Here is a 13,398-nt window from a genome sequence, read left to right as displayed (position 1 = left end):
AATTCTGCTTCAAAACTGAATGGTTTACTCATTAGTTCATCTCCTTCATCTCAGATTTTTCTATAGGTTTTAGATGAAGCCAGAAGGCACCTTCAGCATCCTGTCAAGAACACTCCTTAGCCAGATGACTGAGTTCTCAGGTACATTTCTGATCATCTACATTACCAAAGATGACAGTTTTGCCACATTTAATGACACTACAAAGCAATGGCCTCCTTTCACCAGCTTTCAATGATGTTTTCCTTAACTTTCCTGTAAGTTCTTACCTACAGCCTCCTTGAGGCCCTTCAAACTTCTAATGCTCTGCTGGAAGCTCTTTAGACTTTTACTAATAGTCTCTTCAAGGTTCTTCAAGCTTCCACTTGTCACCCAGTCATAAAGCCTATGCCACATGTTTTAGTTTAGTTTTTTTTAATGGAAGTATCCCACTTCCGGGTATAAAATTTGTGTCCTGTTAGTATTGCTGCATAAAAAATTTGCCTAAGGGCCGGCCAGGTGGCACAAGAGGTTAAGTGTGCACATGCTGCCATGGCAGCCTGGGGTTCGCCGGTTCGGATCCCAGGCGCACCCCAACGCACTGCTTGTTGAACCATGCTGTGGTGGCATCCCTTATAAAGTAGAGGAAAATGGGCATGGATGTTAGCTCAGGGCCAATCTTCCTCAGCAAAAAAAAAAAAAAAAAAGAGGAGGATTGGCATCAGATGTTAGCTCAGGGCTGATCTTCCTCACACACACAAAAAATTAACCTTAACTTTAGAGGCTTAAAACAGCCATTTGAAATATATAATGAACTTCTATAATCCAATAACAAAAGAACAAACCCTGATTTAAAAATGAGAAAAAGATTTGAATAGACAATTCTCCAAAGAAGTTATGCAAATGGCCAACAAGCATATGAAAGGATGCTTAATATCACTACTCATAAGAGAAATGCAAATCAAAACCACAATGAGATATCACCTCATACCTGTTAGGATGGCCACTGTCAAAAGAGCAGAAAATAATAAGTGCTGGCAAAGATGTGGAGAAATTGGAATCCTTGTACACTGAAAGTGGGAATGTAAAATGGTACAGCCACTATGAAAATCAGTATGGAGAGTCCTCAAAAAATTAAAAATAGAATTACCAGATGATCTAGCAATCTCACTTCTGGGCATATATCCAAAAGAATTCAGAGAAGGATCTTGAAGAGATATTTGCACACCCATGTTCATCACAGCATTATTCACAATATCCAAGAGGTGGAAGCAACCCAAATGTCCTCAGACAGATAAATAGATAAAGAAAATATGCCATATACATACAATAGAATATTATGCAGCCTTAAAAAAATAAGGAAAATTTGACACATGCTACAACATAGGTGAACCTCAAGGACATTATACTAAGTGAAATAAGCCAGCCACAAAAGGACAAATCCTCGATGATTCCCCTCACATGAAGTATCTAAAGTCCTCAAAATCATAGAGACAGAAAGTGGAAAGGTGATGGCCAAGGACTTGGAGGGAGGGAGAATTTGTGTTTAATGGGTATAGTTTCAGTTTTGCAAGATGAATAATTCTAGAGATTTTTTTGCTTAATAACATGAACTATACACTTAAAAATGGTTAGGATGGTAAATTTAATGTTATTTTTTTATTACAGTAAATATTATAAAAATATAAAATATATATATTTAAATATATTAAAAAATATAGTAAATCCAGCCATTTACATTTTCTCATGATCTGTGGGTCAAGAATTCTGGTAGGGCCCAGCCGAAGGTTCTCATGAAATTGCAGTCAGATGTTAGCAGGTACTGTAGTGATTTAAAGGCTTAATTGGGCTGGATGTACAAGATTACTTAGCCACATGGCTGGCAAGTGATGCTGGCTGTTAGGAACTCAGGTGGGACGATTGATGACAGTACCGACACAGAGGCCACCCCAAGTGGCTTGAGCTTCCTTGCAACGTGGTGGCCTCAGGTCAGTTAAACTTCTTAAATGGTGGCTCAAGACTCCAATATAAGTGTTCCAGCAAAGAAGATGAAAACTGCACTGCCTTTTTTTTTCAGATGTAGCTTCAAAAATTACACAGCATTACCTCTGACACATTCTATTGATTACACATAAGTTACAAGCCTGCCCAGATTCAAGAGGAGGGGACATAGACCCCACCTCTTGATGGAATGATTGTGTAAGAATATAAATATATATAAACATACATAAAATATAAATAATTTGTGGATATATCTTAAAACTGATATAATATCTAAGCTTTAAACACATTAATTCGTGATACCTCCACCTCAATTACAAGATAGATTATTTCCCCAAAATTTGAGAGACAGTGAGCTATGCAGAAGATAATTCTCAGCTCAAGGACCTAGACATACCTTTCTTTAGATATCCAAAGGACGAGACAAGGGTTGGAAAACTTTTCCAGTAAAGGGCAAGATTGTAAATATTTTAGGCTTTGTGAGCCATCTGGTCTCTGTCGCAACTCCTCAACTCTGCTGTTATAGTACAAAAGCAGCTGTAGACAATATATAAACAAATGATGATGGCTGTGTTTCAATAAAACTTTATTTATAAAATCAGGCAGTGAGCCAAATTTGGCCCACAGGTCATCTTTCACTGTCCATTGGATTAGACTGTTGTTCTTTACTGAGCTCCAGCCTAGCCAGGGAGGAGACAGCTCTCAGTGGTAGATACCTAAAAGTGATGTGAATATTGTCAAGTCTGGCCTCAGGTAGCTTGAGACCCTTTCTCTACTGACCTCTGATGGTGGCTAATTGAGAGTCTGAAGCTACTCCTGATTTTCCTTCATGATCAAAGTACCAGATGGGAGAGTTTATATAAAAATCCCTTTACATAAAAATACTATTTCTTTTGATACATTCAAAGATCTGGCAACGCAGATCCTATATTAAAGCATACTGACTGTTTAGTCTTGGCTGGTGGACAGCAAAAATCAGGTCAATCAGCAGGTCCTTGAAGAATCTTTTGGGGCCGTGCTTAGTGGAGAGGATGGGACAGATTCAAATTACGGCTTTGGTTCCAGGGAGAAGTTGGTCAGATTAGGGTAGTTCCTCCATCTCAAGAGATGGTCTGGGGAGCCAGAAAATTATCAGAACAGCAACATTTAGTGAGGACTAAATTAGAAACCCAGCATTAAGATTTGGGGCTCAATAAAAGCTGATAGGAAGATTAGGCTACCTCATTATCAGAAGAAGAACATCAGAGGGATCAATGATCTCTGACTGAGGACCTAATTCATCACATGTCCCTTTATGGCTGGTGTCATTGCCAGGTCTTGCACTTTCTAGTTAGGAATCTGTGTTAGTACAAAGGGGAGAGAGTGACATTTGACTTAATGTCATGGCCCTTTGTCTGCTCTAGCTGAACTCCCAAGTTAAATCAACTCCAGTTATTTATATGGTCTCTGAGGCTGTGTTTCAAGAGAAAGAGTGTTCACTCTTATTTATAGTTCTAACTCAAAGGCTAAGCTGTAATGTAAAAGAGCTAACATGTCACCCAATAGTCGCACACTGTTATTTTGACACAGTTACATTTTCATTCTCTTTCATGCTTTCAGTCTAGGAACATGTGGAATGGGATTGCTGCTGTGGAAGAAGCCAGTCTTTTTCCTACAGTCCTCTTTGTCTTGCTCCTCTATTCCTTTGTGTCTTGTAACCACTCGGGTTTGACCATACAGAGGTTTGACCATGAATGTGACTGTCTGACATAAATTGACTATTAATATCACTGACACATTTCTAAGGCTCAAAAATATATTGAGCTTCTGAAGATAGGTAGTGACTTCTAGAATGTGGAAGAGAGAAAAGACGCAGTGTTACATAGTGGTGAAGTGCATACATGATCAGTTTTCAAAGTTTGTTCTGCCACTCACTAGTAAGTGTGTGCGGCCTCCATCAATTTGTTTAATCTCTCTGAGACTCAATTTCTTTATCTGTAAAATGGAGGTGATTATGCAAACATAGGGTTTGTATAATCACACCCTACATAGGGTTCTTGTGAAGATTGCATTAATAATATTTATAAAGTGTTTGACGCAGTATTGGGCACAATATATTCCCTCAATTAATGGAAGCTGTGATTGATATAATTAATGTTCTGCATATGTTCATTTCCTTCTCCCACCCTGATCTCCACGGGGTTGTGTACTTGATGCCCTGTTGATGTTGGGCTTTGCCAAATGACTTGTTTGGGCCTGGGGAGTGTAGGTAGAAACGACAGCACATGAATTCTGAGCCTAGGCTTTAAGGGTATCATCTGTTTCTGCTTGCTACTCACGTAGCCACTATTTTTTCTCCTTGAAGCCTGGGGCCCAGAAATGGGAGCAGAACTATTCCAGATGACTTGAGCCAGACCTGAAATCTAGAGCCAAGCCCAGGAGAGTGCAGCTGAAGAGAGCTGAACCCCAGCTGACCTGCAGACACATGGGTGAGAAATAATTACCCATTGGGGTATGCCACTGATATTTTGTAGTTGTTTGTTATGCAGCAACAGCTAACTGATACAGCCAAGAAAAGAGTAATCAAACACACAATGAGCTTTCAGCCCAAGAATGAGGGAGACAAAGGAGTGAAAATCAGTAGTTATCATATTATCTAGTTATCATTCTCACTCTACCAGAAACACGTTGTATGATCTTTGAGCAATACGCTTTGTCTATCTGGCTCTGGTTTCTTCTAATGTGAGGAGATTATACTCATTTTAGATGACCTAATATAGTATCAATTTTAGCTATAAATTTTTATGTATCTATAGAATTATTGTCTTATGAACATAGACTAATCTGTAATATTTGTTCAGAAACAATAAGGCTGAAAGGGGCTATGATTAAAGTCAATAAAATGACAAATGACATGGATAAATTGAACAGGGCTTTGTTTCTAAATTCCTGGCGCAGTATAAAGAAGGACACAGAGATTTGGAAGAATTAGATTTAGGGTCAATGAAAAGAGCTACATTTAGAATTGAAAGAAACTTTTGGAGCTCCTTCTCATAAAGTTATCTCAAAGTGATAATACAAGCCAAATATGTAGACTTCTGGCTTCTAGAAGGTTTAAAGTCCAGGGGTCATGGATGAATTTCATCAGCTAGCACAGTGTTTTTAAAAAATAAGTTACTTGTCAATGTACAAATGGGAGAGTTTAGGGCTGGTCTGGTGGCATAGCAGTAAATTTCGAGCGCTCTGCTTCTGTGGCCCAAGGTTTGCGGGTTCAGATCCAGGGGCGGGCCTACACACTGCCCTTCAAGGTATGCTGTGGTGGTGTCTCATTTGCAAAATAGATGAGGATTGGCACAGATGTTGGCTTAGGAACAATCTTCCTCAAGCAGAAAGAGGAAGATTGGCAACAGGTGTTAGTTCAAGGCCAATCTTCACCAAAAAAAAAAAAAAAAAGGAAGAGTTTACATAAAAACCCATTTTCATGAAAATGCAATTTCTTTTGAAACATTCAAAGATCTGGCAAAGCAGATCCTCTGGTAAAGCACATGAACGGCCCATTGGAGCTAAGTAAGAGCTTTCTCCTTTTGATAGGACTTACACTTGCTAATTCACTCCAATCCCCTCCTGGCCTGCATCACTTGCCTTGCCCAAAAGCCCTTTGAGTTTACAATCCTTGGTTTTGACAAACCCCGGTGACTGATCTTGGGTTGATGTACTGGGGTCCTGAGTATGTGAAAATCAACATTAATAGTTTTAGGTTGTTGTCATGAAAGGTAACTGGATCCTTTCCCAAGGAGCTTTCTGAAGTCTCCGTCATGGAGCAACTCAGAACTCTATTTTTCTATGCACTTTATAGAAAGCAAGATAGCTGAGGGTCTTCTTTCAATGGTTTGAAGTAGGATGGGCAACTTCATGTCAAAAACTGAACCCATCATCTCATCTCCTAACTTGTTCCTTCCCGTTTATTCCACAGTTTAGTTAATGGTACCACCCATTCACTCAGGCTAGAAACCTAAACATCACCTGATTTTCTTCTTTCTTTCCTTCGCTATAGCCAAGCTCACATCCAAATGACCAACTTCTCTGAAATCTCCTTCGTGTCAATCCCTCTTTATTCTGTTCACATGGCTACTGCTTTAGCACAGATTTACATCTGGACTATGTGAAAAAAAAACCCTAATTGATATGTCTGACTTTTCATATATCACTCTCCCCACTCAAACTTCACCTTATAACCAGAAACAAATATCTAAAACATGCATTAATCTATTCATGTTACTCCTTTTAAAAAGTTTTAATAGTCAATTTGCCATTGCGCACAAAGTACGAACTCCTCAATCTAAGAGTTTTCAAAATTTAGCTCTATCTTACTTCTTCAGTCTTATCTCTTGCTACCCTTTTCCACATACCCTATGTCATAGCCACTCTGACACAGTTGTCAAAATAAACTCTTCATGTGTATGACTCTTTATTTTCTTCTGGTCTCCCTGCCTAGAATGTTGCACCTTCCATGGCTGTTCAGAAAACTTTTACTCATATGTGAAGTCTCAGCTCAACGATCACCTTTTTTTTTTGAAGTCTCTTATCGTTCTCAACCACAAGTCTGATTTAACTGTATTCTTCTTCACTGCTCCAATAGCTATTTCCAATTTTATCTTTTGAAGATTTACTCTGATGGGCATAATCAGTTGTTTACATATGTTTTCCTGCCACATTATTGATTTCTGGAAGACAAGATTAGGTTTCATTAGTTGTTATAGTTCCACCATCTCTCACAATGCTGAAAACATTGTAGGTATCAGTAAATGGTTGCTTCAAGAAGGAGTGAATGAATTACACACAGACCTCTCTGTGTTCCCTCAATGAGGTAAGACCAATATGGAGTTCTTAGTAGAAGCTTAGAGAGCACTAATGTTCATTTCTTTCAGTCCCATTAAACAGTCCAGCCAACTCCTATCTGCACGTCTAACCCTCTGTTGCTTTCCCTTTTCCTAGATCTTTAATTCTCTTAAGTTTGCATACCAGTTCCCAATACTCACCTTAGAATGGCCCACTCAGCTTTGGCTGCACATTGGAATCATCTGGGGAGCTTTCAAAATATCAATGACTTGATTTCATCCACAGAGATTTTGATGTAACTGGTCTGGGGGAAACCTGAGTATTGGTATGATTCTAATGTGCAGCCAAGGTTGAGACCTACTGTTCTAGGTCATGAATTGGTACTTCCTTCCAGCTCCATGTAACAAAGCTGTTGACAGGAAGTTATCCTCACTTCTTCAATGGCTCTGTAGGTTCCAGGTTGGTCAGATGAGTACTAACCAACTTCCTTATGTGCAAGGGAAATCAGATATGGGAGTTAAAACAAAAAAAAACTAATATAGGCTCTTCATGATCCTTTAAATATTCATGCTATTTTTCTTGATTTATAAAATAAACCTGACCCCCACAAGAATTTAAGCACCTTTTCAAACACTGTAGTTTTTCCGATCTCTCCTATATTTCGGTTCTGGGACCTGGAAGCTATGGCTTTACTGTCTTTTCTGGCTTTTATCTCAACATTTGCCTTGTTCTATGGAAAACAGTCATCTTTCACTCAGCATCAAAATGTCATGCTAAGAGAGATTTTAGTATCCAACTTGTAAGCCAGGGTGAATTTTGAAATTGGCTCTCTACTGGAATATAATCAGCATGATCCAAGGGTCTCTCTAGCCTCAATCCAGCTGGAACCATCTTTTAGAACAAGCACTGTGAATCTATGCCATATGTTGGGGAGTAAGGGCAGTCATATGGACGTGGAAGAAGGAAGCTAAGTAGTGAGAAGGACTTTCTGGAGGAAAAGAACTTTCCAAGCCTGGCTGGTGCAGCTGATTTAAGAAGCAGGTCATTTCTCCACACCTGGCCTCAGGCCTTTTTATAGGGAGGAAAGATATACTTCACCTCATTCTTGAATCGGATAAATAAAGCCCTTTTCTATAGTAGATAAAACAGTATCTCACAAAGAGAAATACAGAGTGAGTGGAGGGAGGAATTGGCTCACAGGGATGGGCAGAGCAGACACATCTGCATGCCTCTCCTTAATACTTCTGGAAGTGATGGAAGAGCTGTGAAAAAAGAGTAACTCCACAATGGCCTGGAAAAGAAGAAAGAACGCCATCAGTAGACGAGGAAATTGAAGCATGCCTAACATAGAAGCAGATATGATCAGATTTACGGAGAAACAAAATTGGAGGAAACAGCTCACAACATAAGGAGGAGTAGATTGTGGTCCAGTAGATGCAATTTAAGAAAAACTCCAATCCTACAATCAATAACGTGGAAAGAACCTTGGGAATACACACTTAGCTATCTTCAGCTCTTATGGGCATGATACCATATCTCTTTTTCATTTTTATTGGTGATATTTGATCAAGATACATAATCTCTAAATCCTTCATCAGTTGACTACTTCCGTCACGGGTGGAAACATGCAGATGAGTTAGGAAAAATCCTATTATTTATTACTATGAAGACAGGGGTTCTCAGTTTCTAAGCTATGCGATTACCTGTAGAAATTTTTTTAAAATATAGATGCTTGGGCTCCACTCAAAACCTCTTCAATCGGAATCTTTGTGATTCCAAACATCAGCATTTCCAAAAATTCCTAAAGAAGATTCTGATGTGCTCAGGGTCAAGGACTGCTATTATAAACGTTTTCTTCAGGCACTAGTTTAGATTTGGGGTGAGTTGGACTGTACCAAGATAGATTTAACTTGTAATTCAGGACAACAGACAGGATGGAGAGATGGAAATAATTTAATAGATAGCATAAGAAAACTTTCCAGAGCTGAATACAGATATTCTCTAGAGATCAAGAGGCCTTCTGGGTACTGAGGAGGATGAATGAAGAAAAGACTGTACATGGAATCTCTACAGTGAAATTTCAGCATATAGAGGATATTTTGAACACTTGAAGAGCCATCAAATCTTGGGTGTGGCTAAAGTTGTATAATTCAGAGGAAGAGCTATTTCAGAAGCTTCATGTTTATTCTGACTCTTCATGCCTCAGTTTCCTTTCTTCTATAAAATGGGAAAAATATACATTCAGAGAGTTAAATGAGTTAATACACAGAAAATTCTTATAATAGTGACTGAGACATAATAAGTGTTCAGTAAATGTTTATTATTATTATTCCACAATAAGTATACTTATTAAGATTATTCAATACTTTTCTTGTGCAAAATATAGAGGATACTTTAGTGACTTCAGAGAAAGGGATCACAGTGGTAACATTATTATCGTTGTTGTTATTATTGTGGTCATGCTTCTAGAGGTGCATTAGACACAGTGGGAGACTGCATTGGATGCTCCCCAGGATGGTCCTGCCAGCCTGGCCATTTTGAAGATTTTAAAGATGCATCAGGTGGGCCCACATAGGTAAAATAATATACTCGAAGTATAATATACTATTTCCAGCTTTTAGTTATGACCAGAAAATACAAATGAGGAAGCTGAATGCAAGAATGTGACTTCTTGAGGTGCCCAGTTAACACTCATGGAGCATCTGAAACCCCGGAGGAACCTGGCTCAGTTCCACAGAATGAGCCAGAGATCCTAGTCTATGGCACAGAGTCTTTAGCCAAATTGGAGCAGCACTGTGGGAGTTTGGGAACAATCCCAGGAACTTGGCAGCCTGAGCATACTCAGTGACCTTCTTGAAACTGACAGCTCACTCTCGCTCCTCATGCCTCTCTTTTTAGTCTTCTCTCTCTCCTTTGCTTGCAAAGCTGCAAAAGACAGCTTCCAAATTTATTGTCTTGATATAAGACCCTCAGTCGTGCATTCTTATGGTCCCCAACACAAGTGGAGAAAACTATACAAGTATTACTAAAAGTCAAGAGTAATAAAGTCATAAGAGAGATAAAAACCGAAAAAATCCTTTAGTCATCTATTTTTTCACAATCTTCTCAGAAGGGTCAGGTTTGGTAAAACTGGGATACTGATGGAGGGTACTAGAATATGCCACCTCAAAATAGGCCTCTTTGGCATATGGATTGTTTTGAGCTAAAGGCCATTGAGAACCAGCAGTGCAGGAAAAGCTCTAGAAACAAAGCACAAATTTTCCTTTTGTAAAGGAAATTTTCATTTGTAGAGATGGCTCAAATTCTCCTGCCAGGAAAAGAAGGACTCTTAACAACTCATCAATGGAGAAGGTATCACTTAAATCTGCATGACAAACCTTACTAAATAACCCTTGTTTACCATACTTTTCCTGTCACCTTCCCATAAGTTTCCTCATCTCAGAAGCCCCAAACTCCTTTCTTTTCTTTAGCCTAAGATAGTATATTAGCCCAAGTTCTAACCACCCCTTTGATTTACTCATCACTGGGTGCTCCCACGTGTATGCTCGAAGCACATGTTAGTAAACTTCTGTTTGTTTTTCTCTTGTTGATCTGTCTTTTGCCAGTGTAATTTACAAGGCCCCAGCTGGAGAAGCTGAGATGATTAGAGGAAAATTATTTTTTCCTCCTCTACACCAGTCAAGGGTCAGAGCAGCATTTGTGTACCAACAGTGTTCCAGGGCTAAAATGGAAAGTTCTCCATAGAGATTATAGAATACACCAAAGCCAGAGGATGTGGAGAAGCCAAAAGCCATTCAATAGTGTCAAGGTCCAAAATATAAGGTGAGGCATTAGTTAGCAGGTTGCTGTATTCAGCAAGGAGTTCAGGCAAGGAGATGAGAGTGAGTGCAAACAGTTGAGAACCACACTAGACTCTAATCTCCTCTAGAGCAAGATGTTTATTGTTCACCATCTTGTTCCCAGCCCCTTGTGCAGTGCCTGGAAAATACCTACTTATTTTTATAATGACTAACTTAATGATCAAATGGTTTCAAAAGAGAAGGGATTAGAAGTTAAGAGAAACATTATCTACTGGTCATGACTTTTCTATGAGCTGGCTAGAGCTTATTTAGTGGTTGTGTTGACTGTGTTTCATGGACTCGAAGTGGAGCACGGACATTCAATTTTTTATCTCCAACTGGTTTCCAGGTACCATGCAAGACATCAGTGATATAAAAATTAAAAAGAAATAGCGTTTTCCCCTGAGAAGCTCAAAGCATCACAAAATAAATGACATTCTAACTCCCCGTTTAATGGTAAGTAGGAGTTTTCCAGGTAAAATGAAGGAGAAAGGATTCCAAGAAGGTGGAATCTCATATGCTAGGGCCCAGCTGGAAATTTACTAAGGTAGTTGCATGTAATAGAGTATAAAGTGCATGAGAAAGGATGGTGATAATATTCGTCAAGTAGCTAGAATCAGACCAATTAGTAAAAAGGCCTTATCCTTCATATTTAAAATATTGCTACATCAAGTTGTGGGTGATGAATCCACTAAGGATTTTAAGCGGTCTTAGATTTTTGTAAGAATGACTCTGGGTACACATATGGAGAATGGCAGAGTTGACACTGGACGCAGAAAGACAAGTTGTGCAACCATTTTGTTGTCCATGTAAGAAATGATGAGATGCAGAACTAATATCCAGAGTGACAGGGGGTAGTAAATGAGAAGACAAATTTGAGAGCAATTTGGGAGTTAAAATCAAGAAGATTTGGTGGCCATTTAGATGTGGGAGAATTTGAAGATTACCGTGACATTTCTAACTTTGGAACTTAGGTGATGGTGATGCTACTTCTCCAAGACCAGAACACAAGAGGGTGAGTAAGTTATTAAGGTAAGGAGTTCATTTTGATATATCAGTGTCAAAATACCTGTGGACATCTAAATAGATTTGTCCTGTGTGAGTTTGGAACTCAGTGGAAAGGGGCAGACATTGGTGTCCTTGAGACTCTGCCTTTTCCTAAGTAGGTTACATCATGAAGGAGAAAATTCCTTCTGGACTCTCTTCAGCTGCAGGTAAATTGAAGTTTACTCTCCTTCATGAATAGCATCTTAATTTCCTAAATTTATGTCTTTTCTATAAAATGAGATCTGACTGTCAGACCTAAAGTCCAAGTGCTCATTCCCATTGGCCAAACACCATCCAGGGTCTATGATCTTTTTCATACTCTTCACCAAAAGGCAGTGCCTAACTGTATACTACTCAACAGTCATCCACTCCCCAAGTTTGCTCTCTCTCCTTCCTCTCTTCTCAATAACTCCTCAGCTGCTATATTTTGACCCCTTCCCCAGTCACTAAACTTAAACTTTCTAAGGTCACCAAGAACTCCTAACTGCTAAATGTAATAGGATATTATTTATTCTTTCTTGATTGACCTCTCGATAACATTTGAAACTGTTGCTTTTTCCTTATTGAAAAATCTTTTCTTAACTTTCTGAATTGACATCTTTCCCGGGTTTTTTTCCTAACTGGCTATTTCCTTTTAGTTCTTTCTCTTAGCCGAATCCTTATCCTTTGGAAATTTCTTTTTATTATTTTTATCTAGTGAAATTATTTTTCTGATTCTAAAATTGACACATAATTATTGAAAAATTAAAGCAATGCAGACTAGTACAAAGTTGACTGATAAAAATTACCCCAAGATGCATCACTTGTAGATAACTAAGGTCATCATTTTGATGGCTATCTTTTCCCCTCCCAATCTCTCTTTCTCTCTGAAGTGATTCAAAATTGAGTCTAAACAATTTTCTCTTCTTTGATTTTTTTGGAGTTGTTTACCGTGATTACCAGAGGAAGTGTTATTTTGTGTTCAGTTTGAAATACTCAACACCTGTCCATAGTTAGTTGGCCCAGTAGTGAGCATCTTACAGGGAAATCTCTTCTGTCTATAGCCAGCCTTCTGAAGCAAATTAAGATCAAATATGCCTTGCTGAATGGCAGGTAATGGATTCTTTATTATTATAAATATAATATGAGGATGAGAAAAATGGACTACACATTCTAGATTGGGAGATATTAGAGAGAAACCCAGGAGAGATGGACAGTTTTTATTTTACCTCCAAAAACCGCCTATTACAGTGCAATCCATGTGGGATAGAGGAGATTATGTATCTCATAAAGCACATTTTATTGGAATAAAAACTCGAGTTAGGGGCAACATCACAGGAAGATCCTGTCTCACCATCATAAGGTTAAGAAAGAGTGGCCAACGGGGCAAGGCAAAGCCCTGGATGGGGGTTCAAAAGGCATGCCTGATAAGATCACTGCCATGGGCTATCAGGTAAGGAAGATCATAAAAAAAGATCTATAGGTAGCTTATTGATCCTTATAGGGAGTGGTTTCTTCAGAAGAATTCCAAGTCTGGAAAATAATGACCTAGGCTTGCATATCCTTCAAGGCAATTCCTGGCCCCAAACACTTACAATAATAGGGAGCACACTGCCTAGTTGTGACAGTTCCCCTGTTAAGGAAATTGTCTCGAGTTTCCCCCTCACTGGGGTGGTTCTGAAAATCACCAGACAAGGAAGATGTTTTCTTCAGGAAGACTTTAGGATAGCAAAATTTC

The sequence above is a fragment of the Diceros bicornis genome, chromosome 26, assembly GCF_020826845.1.
Source record: "Diceros bicornis minor isolate mBicDic1 chromosome 26, mDicBic1.mat.cur, whole genome shotgun sequence".
In the NCBI taxonomy this organism is placed as follows: domain Eukaryota; kingdom Metazoa; phylum Chordata; class Mammalia; order Perissodactyla; family Rhinocerotidae; genus Diceros; species Diceros bicornis.
This window is presented reverse-complemented; position numbering follows the sequence as displayed.